This window comes from Canis lupus, chromosome 6, assembly GCF_003254725.2.
Source record: "Canis lupus dingo isolate Sandy chromosome 6, ASM325472v2, whole genome shotgun sequence".
NCBI classification, from domain to species: Eukaryota; Metazoa; Chordata; class Mammalia; order Carnivora; family Canidae; genus Canis; species Canis lupus.
This window is the reverse complement of record NC_064248.1, coordinates 54,651,581-54,663,691: the sequence shown is the minus strand read 5'-3', so window position 1 is coordinate 54,663,691 and position 12,111 is coordinate 54,651,581. Positions and strand designations below refer to the sequence as shown.

Sequence of the window (12,111 nt, the reverse complement as noted above, 5' to 3'; positions counted from 1 at the left end):
ATACTTTTGTATTTTATATTCAAGTCTGTGCTCCATTTTCAGTTAATTTTTTGATGGGTCTGTGTGTAGGATGTGGATGCCAGTTTGCATGTGGATGTCCAGTCGTTCCAGCACTAGTTTTGAAAGACTATCTTATCTCCATTGTATTGCTATTGCTCATTTTCCAAGGATTGATCGACTATATTTATGTGGGTCTATTTCTGGGATCTCGATTTTGTTTAATTAACCTTTTTGTCTTTTTTTTTTCTCCCAGTACAACACTGTCTTGATTACTGTAACTTTATAGTAAGTCTTAAAGTTCAGTAATTTTGTTCTTCTCCTTTAATATTGTATTGAGTATTTTAGTTCTTTTGCTTCTTGAATATAAATTCAGAATCATTTGTTGATATCCACAAAATAACATGCAAGGAATTTCATTGGGATGTTGTTGAATCTATAGATGAAGTAGGGAAGAACTGACACCTTGACAATATTGAGTCTTCTTATCCATGAATATGGAATATCTCTCCATTTTTTTTGTACAAAAACCACGTATTATTCCCCCCCAACTCTCCATTTATTTTTTCTTTAATTTCTCTCATCAGAGTTTTTTAGTTTACATATGGATCATCTAAATATTATTTATGTTTAAATATAAATTAATATTATATTTATATCTAAATATTAAAATTTTGGCTCTAGTGTAAATGATATTATGCTTTTAATTTTAAATTCCATTTGTTTGTTGTTGGTATATGGAAAGCGACTGACTTTTGTATATTAAATTTGCATCCTATAGCCTTGCTCTAATTGTTTATTAGTTTCAGAATTTTTTAATTGATTCTTTCAGATTTTTTCTGCATGGACAATCATGTCATAAATGAACAAAGACAGTTTTATTTCTTCCTTTCCAAACTGTATACCTTTTATCTTCTTGCCTTATTGCATTAGCTAGGATTTTAAGTATGATGTTGAAAGGAGTGGTAACATGGGATATCCTTACCTTATGTCTTATCTTAGCAAGAAAGGTTTTAGTTTCTACTTGTAGTAGTTTTGTAGGTTAAAAAAAATCAAGTTGAGGAAGTTCTCTATTGCTAGAGTGTAAGAGTTTTTATCATGAATAGGTGTTGGATTTTGTCAAATGCTCTATTTCTATTGACATGATCCTGTGATTTTTTTTTTCTTCTTTAGTCTTTGATATGGTGGGTTATATTAACTGATTTTTTAATGTTGGATCAGCCTTGCATCCCTGGAATAAACCCCACTTATAGCAGTTGGTCATGCTGTATAATTCTTTGCTGAATTTAACTTGCTAATATTTTACTAAACTTTTATTATATTAGTCATTAATTTTCCTTTTTTATACTGTCTTTATTTGGTTTGGGTATCAGTACAATACTGGCTCTCCAAAATGAATTAAACAATATTTGCTCTTTTATTTCTAGGTTCTTAAGGTGGTGATTTAAATCATTGATTTAAAACTTTTCCTTTTTTTCTAATGTATGCATTTGGTGCTATATATTTCCTTCTCAGCATTCTTTGAGCCATGTACCACAAATTTTGATATGCTGTATTTTCATTTTCATTCCCTTCAATCAATGTATTTTTTGTTTGTTTCTCTTGAGATTTCCTCTTTGACCTATGTCTTACCTAATGGTGTTATTTAGTTTTCAAGTGTTTGGAAATTTTCTTGTTGCCTTTACTGATTTCTAGTTTGACTTCATTGTTTTTGGAGAGACATTTTGTGTGATCTCAGTTCTTTTTGTTTAGGCTTGCTTTATAGCCCAGGATATAGTTTATCTTGGTATATATTTCACAGGTACTTGAAAAGAATATGTGCTCTACTATTGTTGAGTGGAATGTTCTATCAATGTGTCTTAGATCTTGTTGGTTGATGGTTGTGTTGAATCCTTTTGCAACCTTCCTAGTTTTCTAATTATTCTATCAATTGTTGAGAGAGGAGCCTTGAAGTCTCCAACTATAATTAGAAACTTGTCTATCTCTCTTTGCAGCTCTATCCATTTTTTTTTTTTTCACATTTTGGAGCTCTGACATTTGTACCTGTATTTCTTCAAATTTTTAAAATAATTTTTAAAGATTTTATTTATTTATTTGAGAGAGAGAGAAAGAGAGAGCATGAGCAGGGGGAGGGGCAGAAGGAGGAGCAGGCTCCCTGCTGAGCAGGAAGCCCAATACAATGTGGGGCTCCATCCTGAGACTCTAGGGATCACAACCTGAGCCAAAGGAAGATGCTTAATAGACTGAGCCACCCAGGTGCCCCCATGTGTGTGTTTCTTTTAATACACAGACTGAAGAGAGACTTAGTTAAAGTAAGAACATGAACTTGTCCCATGGAGTGACAAACTGATATGACTGTGCCAGCCATCTGAAAAGGACAAGCATTGAAAGTACAAAGGGCAAGTTCTAACTTCACTAAACAAATCATCAATAATGCTATTTTCTGACTGAACTCTCTGAAATGAATCTATTTCTTAGGATAGTAGTCTCCAAATTCTCCAGTGCTGTTTGTTATAATGATTATCTCGAGTGGAATCAGCCCCACAGTTCTTTTTTTTTTTTTTTTTTCTTTTTTTTAAAGGATTTTGTTTGTTTGTTTGTTTGTTTATTTATTTATTTAGAGACACAGAGAGGCAGAGACATATGCAGAGGGAGAAGCAGGCTCCTTGCAGGGAGCCCGATGTGGGAGTCAATCCTGGGACCCCGGGATCACGACCTGAGCCAAAGGCAGACACTCAACCACTGAGCCACCCAGGTATCCCAGCCCCAGGGTTCTTAAGGGCTCTTAAAAATGAGTTTTTAAATGTGAACTGATTACTTAATTCAGCTAGGCATTGCAATTTCCATTTTTCAAATAAAGGTGCTGATGTTCAGGACATTTAAATAATTAGCCAGTGGTTACTTCCAGGGTGGCTGAGTCCAAACCAGGAGACTGTTTCCTCTACATTCCAAGGAACATTTGGTTCCTTGCCATTCAGGAGACTGCATTTGCAAAGTTTTGGTGACTACACTAGGCTCCAGGGGGGAGAGGGAAAGAAGACAGGGGTTTTGCTTTCAAGCAGCTCATGATCTTAAATCCTCAAGTACAACCATTTAAACACTCGTTGAATTCTTGACTGCTCACACTATCTTGTCTTCACTTATTCACACCTTCAGAGGAGGTAACAGTGAAAAGATGGATATAGTCTTTTAGAAGTGTTGATGAGTGACTTAGTGTAATATAACATGAAGAAACAGTCTGCAACCTCCACTACATTAACAGGAAATGACAAGTTAAGTAGCCAATCCTTCAGGTCACCTGAAATATCATTTGAGGGACACCTGAGTGGCTCAGTGGCTGAGCGCCTGCCTTTAGCCCAGGGCACAGTCCTGGAGTCCTGGGATCGAGTCCTGCATCAGGCTTCCTGCATGGAGCCTGCTTCTCCCTCTGCCTATGTCTCTGCCTCTTTCTCTCTGTGTCTCTCTGTGTCTCTCATGAATAAATAAATAAAATATTTTAAAAAAAGAAATATCATTTGATTTTCAATATTAAATGTACTATAGGCTTTGGGGGAAAGATACATTGAGTTTTCAAAACCCTTTTAACCTTCTGTACTCAACAGCCGAGTTTAAGGAAGCACAGTTCTGCCAAGGCAGTGTCCTGCTGTGCAGGCTGTGGGAAATTGCTTGAATCACTGCTTACTTTATTTTTTCAACAGGTATTTTGCTTGGCATATGATCCCCCCTGTGGAAAACATCTGGTCCTACAGCCCCTTATATAATCCTTCCCCTCAATGCAGATCCTGTCCCTGTCCTTTTATGCTTTGACTCTTGCAGCCCACAGTTTATTTAAATCTTTCCTTTTCTTTGAGGGTCAGAGCCAGAGCTACAGCTGCCATGAAGATCTCCTATCCCAATCCAGCTGTGGGGATTTCCTCACCCTTAGTACAGTATTTAGCTACTTGTACAACTCACTCAAAAACATAGGAAGAACTGGGTGCTTGGGTAGTTCAGATGGTTAAGCATCTGCCTTTGGCTGAGTTCATGATCCCAGGGTCCTGAGATTGAACCGTAAGTGGGTTCCTTACTCAGTGGGGAGTCTGCTTCTCCCTCCACCCCAGCCCGCCTCTGCTGCTCCCCCTGCTTGTGCTCTCTCTCTCTCTCAATCTCTAATAAATAAAAAATGATTAAAAGGCCAAAAGTTATATTATACCATAATTAAAAATTTTTTTTTGAGAAATAGGGTCTGCTAGAGGGAGCCGGCTGGCCAGCTTGCAAGTGGGCACCTTCACTTCACGTGCGACAAAAGAGCAACTTAAAATGAGTGATGTATCATCAGGGAAATGCAAATCAAAGCCACAATGAGATACCACTTTACGCCAGTGAGAATGGCTAAAATTAACAAGTCAGGAAACAACAGATGTTGGCAAGGATGTGGAGAAAGGGGAACGCTTGTACACTGTTGGTAAGAGCGCAAAATGGTGCAGCCATTCTGGAAAACAGTGTGGAGGTTCAAAATAGAGCTACCCCATGACCTAGCAATTGCGTACTGGGTTTTTAACCCAAAGATACAGATGTAGTGAAACGATGGGACACCTGCACCCCAATGTTCATAGCAGCAATGTCCACAATAGCTAAACTGTGGAAGGAGTTATGATGTCCTTCAACAGATGAGTGGATAAAGAAGAGGTGGTATATAGATACAATGGAATATTACTCAGCCATCAGAAAGGATGAATATCTACCATGTACTTTGATGTGTATGGAACTGGAGGGTATTATGCTGTGAGTGAAATAAGTCAATTGGAGAAAGACAATCATCATATGGTTTCATTTATATGTTGAATATAAGAAATAGTGCAAGGGACCACAGGGGAAGGAGGGGGAATGGAATGGGGAAAAATCAGAGAGGAAGACAAACAATGAGAGACTCTTGACTCTGGGAAACAAATGGAGGGTTGCTGGAGGGGAGAGGGCAGGGGGCAGGGAAATTGGGTGACAGGCCTTAAGGAGGGCACATGATAAGATGAGCATTGAGTGTTAAACTATATCTTGACAATTGAATTAAAATTAAAAAAATTTTTAAAAAGAACGAAAAAATTAAAGAAACAAAAACAAAAATAAGAAAGGGTGATGTTAAGAAGGGCAAGAAGAGTTTTGTTAAAAGTGTGCCCAGTGCTATACTTGGAAAAGGGAGGCAAGCACAAGACTGGGCCAAAGCTCCATGGTTTAGTTGGGTGGAAGATAGGTCAGGCCCCTGCATGCCAACAAGAACAAAGTCATTCTGGGGAAAGGAGACACTGATGGAGTATTTGGAGAATCCTAAGAAGTACAACCTGGAACAAAAATTATCTTTGCTGGCATTAAGATGATAGGAGAAAGGGCAGCCTTGAGATAAGCCTTGAGAGCTTATCTCAAAAAAGCTACAAAGGAGTAATAGTTGGCCATTGCCTTATTTCTTACAAAACAAAAATGTCTCGTGACTTTTTTTGTGCATACCGTATTTAAAATTGACCTCATGCACTGGAACTCAGATCATGAATGGCTGATAGAAAACTACTCTTGGGCAGTCCTGATTTAAATAAGATTGGCTTGTGGTTAAATGAATAGTATCAGCTTTTTGAACTTTGATAGCAATTCTGGTTCAACCAATGCTGTCACCATTTTCCTCTTCTAAAAATATGATTGGAGTTGATGAGTAATGTTCAGCCTTTCACAGAGAGGGGAAATGCCATCTCAAAACTTATAGGAAATTGATTTTATATTTAGACTTATATAACTGGTTATGTTAATATATGTAAATACTGAGGCAATAACTTCACTGTGTCGTAGGACAGTAAGACGTGGCTGTGTTTCAAGTTGTGTTTATTAACCTGTTAAAGGCAAGGGCTAAAGATAATCTGGCAATGTCCATTCTATCTCTTTGGTTTTATCTATGCTAATGTAATTAAAATTCCCTGCATCTGGGGATCCCTGGGTGGCTCAGCGGTTTGGCGCCTGCCTTTGGCCCAGGGCCCGATCCTGGAGTCCCAGGATCGAGTCCCACGTTGGGCTCCCGGCATGGAGCCTGCTTCTCTCTCCTCCTGTGTCTCTGCCTCTCTCTCTCTCTCTCTCTCTCTCTGTCTGTCTGTGACAAATAAATAAATAAATCTTTAAAAAAAAAATTCCCTGCATCTAAAATGCTGCCTTTTGCTTCATGAAAGGCATTTACGAGGGTGGCTTATGTATAATATATTTTGTTTACCTTTTATTTTGTATTATTTCTTAATATTTTATTTATTTGTTTAACACGGAGAGAGAGGGAACACGCACAAGCAGGCAGAGGGGCAGGAAGAGGGAGAGGGAGAAGTAGGCTCCCTACTGAGCAGAGAGTTTGGACGTGAGGCTGGATCCCAGGACCCTGGGATTACAACCTGAGCTGAAGGCAGGTGCTTAACCAGCTGAGCTACCCAGGTGCCCTATGTATAATATTAAATAAAGAATATTTAACACTTCTCATATTAAAAAATATATATTTTATTTATTTATTCGTGAGAGACACAGAGAGTCAGAGACAGGGAGAAGCAGACTCCATGCAGGGAGCCCGATGTGGGACTTGATCCCAGGACCACAGGATCACACCCTGGGCTGAAGGCAGACTCTCAACCGCTGAGCCACCCAGGTGTCCCCACTTCTCACGTTGTATAGGTGATCTGAAAGGTCAGATGCTTTTAAAACTCAGTGTGACAAGATATAGCAACAGACTTGGCTTGTGAGTTCTTTACTAAGTCAGACTAAGATATAATTCAGGATTGTCTTCTCTACAGCTATTCAAAAACACAACTGTGGAATTACTATATGTGTATGATTGGTAATGGTGCTTTTGCTAACTTGTTAGAAAGGTGAAGATAGAGGTGCTATATCTTCAGCACAAATTTGTAAATTATGTGAAAAGGCTTAAGATAATGAAACAAAATCACAGATTAAAAAAGAAAGAACATTGGCTACATGGTAAATTATCTGTGTTTTTTTTTTGTGATGTCTCTTGAATTGTTGCCTAATGTTGCTTTTTACCTCTTGCATTTTTTAAAAGATTTATTTATTTATTTATTTATTCATTCATTCATTCATGAGAGACAGAGAGAGAGAGGCAGAGACACAGGCAGAGGGAGTAGCAGGCTCTATGCAGGGGGCCAGATGCAGGACTTGATCCCGGGTCTCCAGGGTCACACCCTGGGCCGATGGCAGCGCTAAACCACTGAGCCACCCGAGCTGCCCTACCTCTTGCACTTTTATTCATCATTCACTCTGATGTCCACTCTCTACCTTTAGGGCAAGAACCATGTCATATCTTGGCTTGGTCTTCACTGTATGTGCCTTACATGGATTTGAACCCTGTAAATCATTGAGTGGTTCATACAAGTTTTAAAGAACAGTTTTTATATTAATGTGGCCCACACTTTTAATTTAGTGGAGTGAGCTCTTCCCTGTAGGAGGCTACTAGCATGGTGATAGCCAGGATTTGGAGGCGGCAGCCCTGGATCTGAATTTCAATTTTGCCATTTGCCAGCATGTGCCTTTGGGAAAGTCACTCAGTCTTCTCAGTTTCTGCTACCTGTGATTTGAGTAAAAAATATCTAGATTCCCATAGATTGGAATATCCCCCGTTCTGGGGACTAAATAATTGGTGGTTAATATAAACATTTTTTTATCCTGAGCACCACTGCCATCTCAATGTCACTCTGAGTCCATTTCTGAAACTGACCTTTTACTTAAAGTGGATGACAATCCCTGCACTGTCATGGGTGTTTCTGCAGGAAGGACAAAGTCTTTTTTTTTTTTTTTTAAGATTTTTATTTATTTATTCATGAGAGACAGAGAGAGACAGACAGACAGACAGACAAAGACAGAGAGAGAGAGAGAGGCAGAGACATAGGTAGAGGGAGAAGCAGGCTTCCTGCAGGGAGCCCTATGTGTGACTCGATCCCCCGACCCTGGGATCACACCCTGAGCCGCAGACCCTCAACCACTGAGCCACCCAGGAGTCCCAGAAGGGTAATATCTTGAGACCATAACTGCACAGGAGGATTGTGGGACTCAGCTGCCGAGGCTCAGCTGTCTCTGATGTCCTGGGAGGATTCTAGAAGCCCAGCAGAGTGAAAGAAGAGGATTTCTTACAGGTAGTTTCCACTCAATGCAAAGAATGACTCTGAGGTGTGACCAGCTTCTCAAAGCTTTAAGGGGAAGCAGTGGTGAACAAAGAGTCAAAAGCCTGGGTCTCTCTCTCCATTGTCCATAGTTGCTGGAAAGACGTGAGCAGAGAAATGACTGGCTTATCGAGATTTAAAGGGCAGTAAATATATGAAGACCAGGTACATTGCTCAGAGGCTGAACTTGTGTTTTTTTTTTTTTTTTTTTTTTTTTTAAGGACACCACTGTGGATGAGTTTGAAAGCAGCCAAGAACAAGAAGCAGAGTGGTAGCCACAGAGATGAGCTACCTTGAGCTGAGTTTTTCCTGTAGTAGAAAACAGATCTAGGAAGGCTGAATCTTGTTCTCCCTGAAACATCTCAGCGGGCTTATTCCAGAGTAGATCATTGGGCATTCTCTGAGCCCAGGGAGAGGGCAAGTATTATACTTCCAGGTTAGTGTTGGAGAACAAAGGAATTTCTCTTAGGATTGGCCTCCAGGAAGTCTAGAAGGAGTCTCGAACAAGTAAAATATAATCGTGGACTGGAATAAGACCTGTGATTTCACAACACCTGAGGTGACTCCAGAATGCAAGCCAAAGAGAGAGAAAAAGAACAAATCAAGAAGGGAGAGGGGAACAAACATGTCAAGAGAACAAGCTTCAGTGAAGCAGTTAAAAAAAGGGCCAGAAAAAAAAAATAAAAATAAAAAAATAAAAAAATAAAAAATAAAAAAAGGGCCAGAGAAATGTAAATGAAATAGATAGAAAACTATCTATCTATCTTGCCAGCATGTATTATTACTTTGATATGTAACTTGGCTCTTACACAAAGCACTTATCACCAGGTGATCAGCCACTGTCACCTGTCCCCTGCTCCTGTCAACATTCCTTTGACTGGCAGGCAGCTGATGGTGCAAGGTGCTCTAGATCTAGGAGTCACTGCCCCAAACATGGACGGATTCTATTTTCCTGGCCATGGAAAACATTTATAATAATCTTCCAGAAAGCTTTGCATTTCAGCACCCCTATGTCTTTGAGGAATCATTACCTGTAACTTGAGAAATGTCACCCTAATCCAACTTCAGGAGATGTTTTATCTGTGTCCCTATGGATTTGTTTTGAAATTTACATAAACAGTAGGGAAGTACACACACATACACTCACACACACGCATGTGCGCCCATGGGCATATTCACGCACATACACACACAGATACCAATAGAAGGTATATGGCATAATCATAATTAAGAAAAAAAGAAAACTCAGCCAAGAGGGGACTGGAAGGATATTCACCAAGATGTTGACAGAGGGATCCCTGGGTGGCTCAGCGGTTTGGCGCCTGCCTTTGGCCCAGGGCGTGGTCCTGGAGTCCCGGGATCGAGTCCCGCATTGGGCTCCCTGCATGGAGCCTGCTTCTCCCTCTGCCTGTGTCTCTGCCTCTCTCTCTCTCTCTATGTCTGTCATGAATAAATAAATAAAATCTTAAAACAAAAACAAAATGTTGACAGAGGTTACATTTTTCTCTTCACATTTAATACATATTTGTAGTTTTCAAAGTTTTAGAAGTGAATAGGTTACTTTAATAATCAATCTCCCCCCCTACTTCTCTCTGTAGGAGCTACTTTTCCCTTCTAAGCAAAATACCTCTCTGTGGGGCAGGGATTGGACAGAAATCTCTGTGGAATTGGCAATGGCCATCTGACATATGTGGTGGCCCTGATGGCTGTGGTGAGCAGTGAGTTCCTTAGAAGAAAGCTGTGATATCAATTCGAGAATCCTCGATTATATTTTAATTTGATTATAGAAACAGTAAAAGTCTAAGAGTTTCATAAAAATATTTTTACCCTTTTCAAAGCAAATATTAAATTACTAAGGTATCTTAGATTTTGTTCTCTTCTATTAGTTGTGACTAGCGCTGGGAAAACCGTCCATTTGATTCAGTACACACTCATCACTTACTATGTACAAGGCTGTTTGAAGGAATGCAAAGTTGAACCTCGATCCAGTGGAAGAGAAAATATAAGCACATAAATAACAATATCACAGGTTCAAATATGAGCAACTCAGCCAAGACAGTCAAATGCTATACGATGCCCATAATAACATTTTATATTTTCTTAATCCTTTGGTGTCATTATACGGATAAGTGTAACTATTTGGTTTTTATAAGCAGCCAACAGAATATTTGATCATTAAGGAAATTCACTGGAACAATTTAAGATTTTCAACGAGTAACATTTCTTTCATTTGATTTAATTTTCAGAGTTAAGTATCTCAGAGAGTCTGTCATGATTATTTTGAGCTGCTAAGAAGTTTAACTAGTTCTTTGATTTTTTAACATTTGCTTTTGAGTATGTGCTCAGTTATATTATTTATCTTTGGTTCTATATTTGCAAACTTTTTCTATGTGAACTTATCCTATTAAGATATGCTTAAGTCTCTACTTCACAATTTAAGGAAAGTCTGTCAAGCCCTAGGGTAAGACAGCCTGCATGGGCCACTGATGCCAACCCTTACCACTGTCTCCTTGGTTGGGTCACTTCACTTTTCTGAACCTTTATTGAACAATAGGCCTTGAGTGGTTGGGATAGTCTATATCATCTACTGCTTCCTGGTGGTTTGGCAGAGACTAGAAGTGGTGGTGGTTCCACTGGGGGGAAAAAAAAAGACACTGAAACTTAATCACTTCTATTCTTATAAGTTCTTGGGATCTCTGTTCCACTAACCATGACACCAGGCTCTTCATTATCTTGCTGCCTCCCTTGTATTCTCACTCCTACCATTTTTCCTCTTCACTCCACCCCTTCCTTCATGGGTTCCCTGAAGAACCCCAAACTCTTCTGTAATGAAGAACAATTTATTTCTTGAGCCCTTTTCACAAACTCAGTGTTTGGTTTACTTCTGCAAAGCCATGTCCATTAAGATACTTAATTCACAATGCAAATACAGGATCAGGGATTCATAAAACGTTGTGAGAGATAACAGCAACTTGTATTTTGCATGGTTGAAGGTGTCAAGTGGATATTATCAAAGATAGGAGATATTTCCTTTCTGTACATTATCTGTATTACTATAAGGTTATTTGCAAAATAATTTGTAGGCAATTTATTCTGGATATAGACTACATCTTTCTTTCTTTCTTTCTTTCTTTCTTTCTTTCTTTCTTTCTTTCTTTCTTCCTTCCTTCCTTCCTTCCTTCCTTCCTTTCTTTCTTTCTTTCTCTCTTTCTTTCTTCCTTTTTTTTAAGATTTATATATTTTAGAGAGGGAGGGTGGGAGAGAGAGAGAGTGAGCAGGGGGAGGGGCAGAAGGAGAGAGAGAAAATCCTCAACCAGACTCCCCACTGAGCACAGAGCCTAACATGAAGCTGACATGGGGCTCTATCCCAGAACCCTGAGATCATGATCTAAGCCAAAACCAACTGAGCCATCCAGGTCCCCCTAAAAATTATTGTTTAAATGAAAAACATCTTTAGAAAAACTTAGAATATATCCATGGAGCACCTGGGTGGCTCAGTTGGTTAAGCACCCAACTCCTGGTTTTGGCTCAGATCATGATCCCAGGGTCTTGGGATCGAGCCCCATATCAGGCTCCATGCTCTGCAGGGAGTCTGCTTAAGGATTCTCTCTCTTTCTCTTCCTCTGCCCCTCTCCCTGCCTCTCTCTTTCATAAATAAGTAAATTTTTTAAAAAGAAGGAGGAGGAGGAGAAGAAGAAGAGGAGGAGGAGGAGGAGGAGGAGGAGGAAATGATCTTAAAGAGCAGGAGTGAGGGTCTAAAAAGTAAAACAAGGAAAGGAAAAAAACAAAAACCAAAATTCAGTGACGCATTATTCATTTGGTGACCACTATGGGTAACTATCTATCTTGCCAGCATGTATTATTACTTTGATATGTAACTTGGCTGAAGGAAGAAACGTTTCAAGTTTCTTACCATAGTGACTCTTACTTCACAGGTTGGGGAACAATG

General features: G+C 39.4%; 1 pseudogene; it reads left to right on the top strand.

Moving 5' to 3' along the window:
* Window positions 1-3,873: 3,873 nt before the first annotated feature.
* Window positions 3,874-5,413, top strand: LOC112679164 (cytochrome c-like; annotated as a pseudogene).
* Window positions 5,414-12,111: the final 6,698 nt, after the last annotated feature.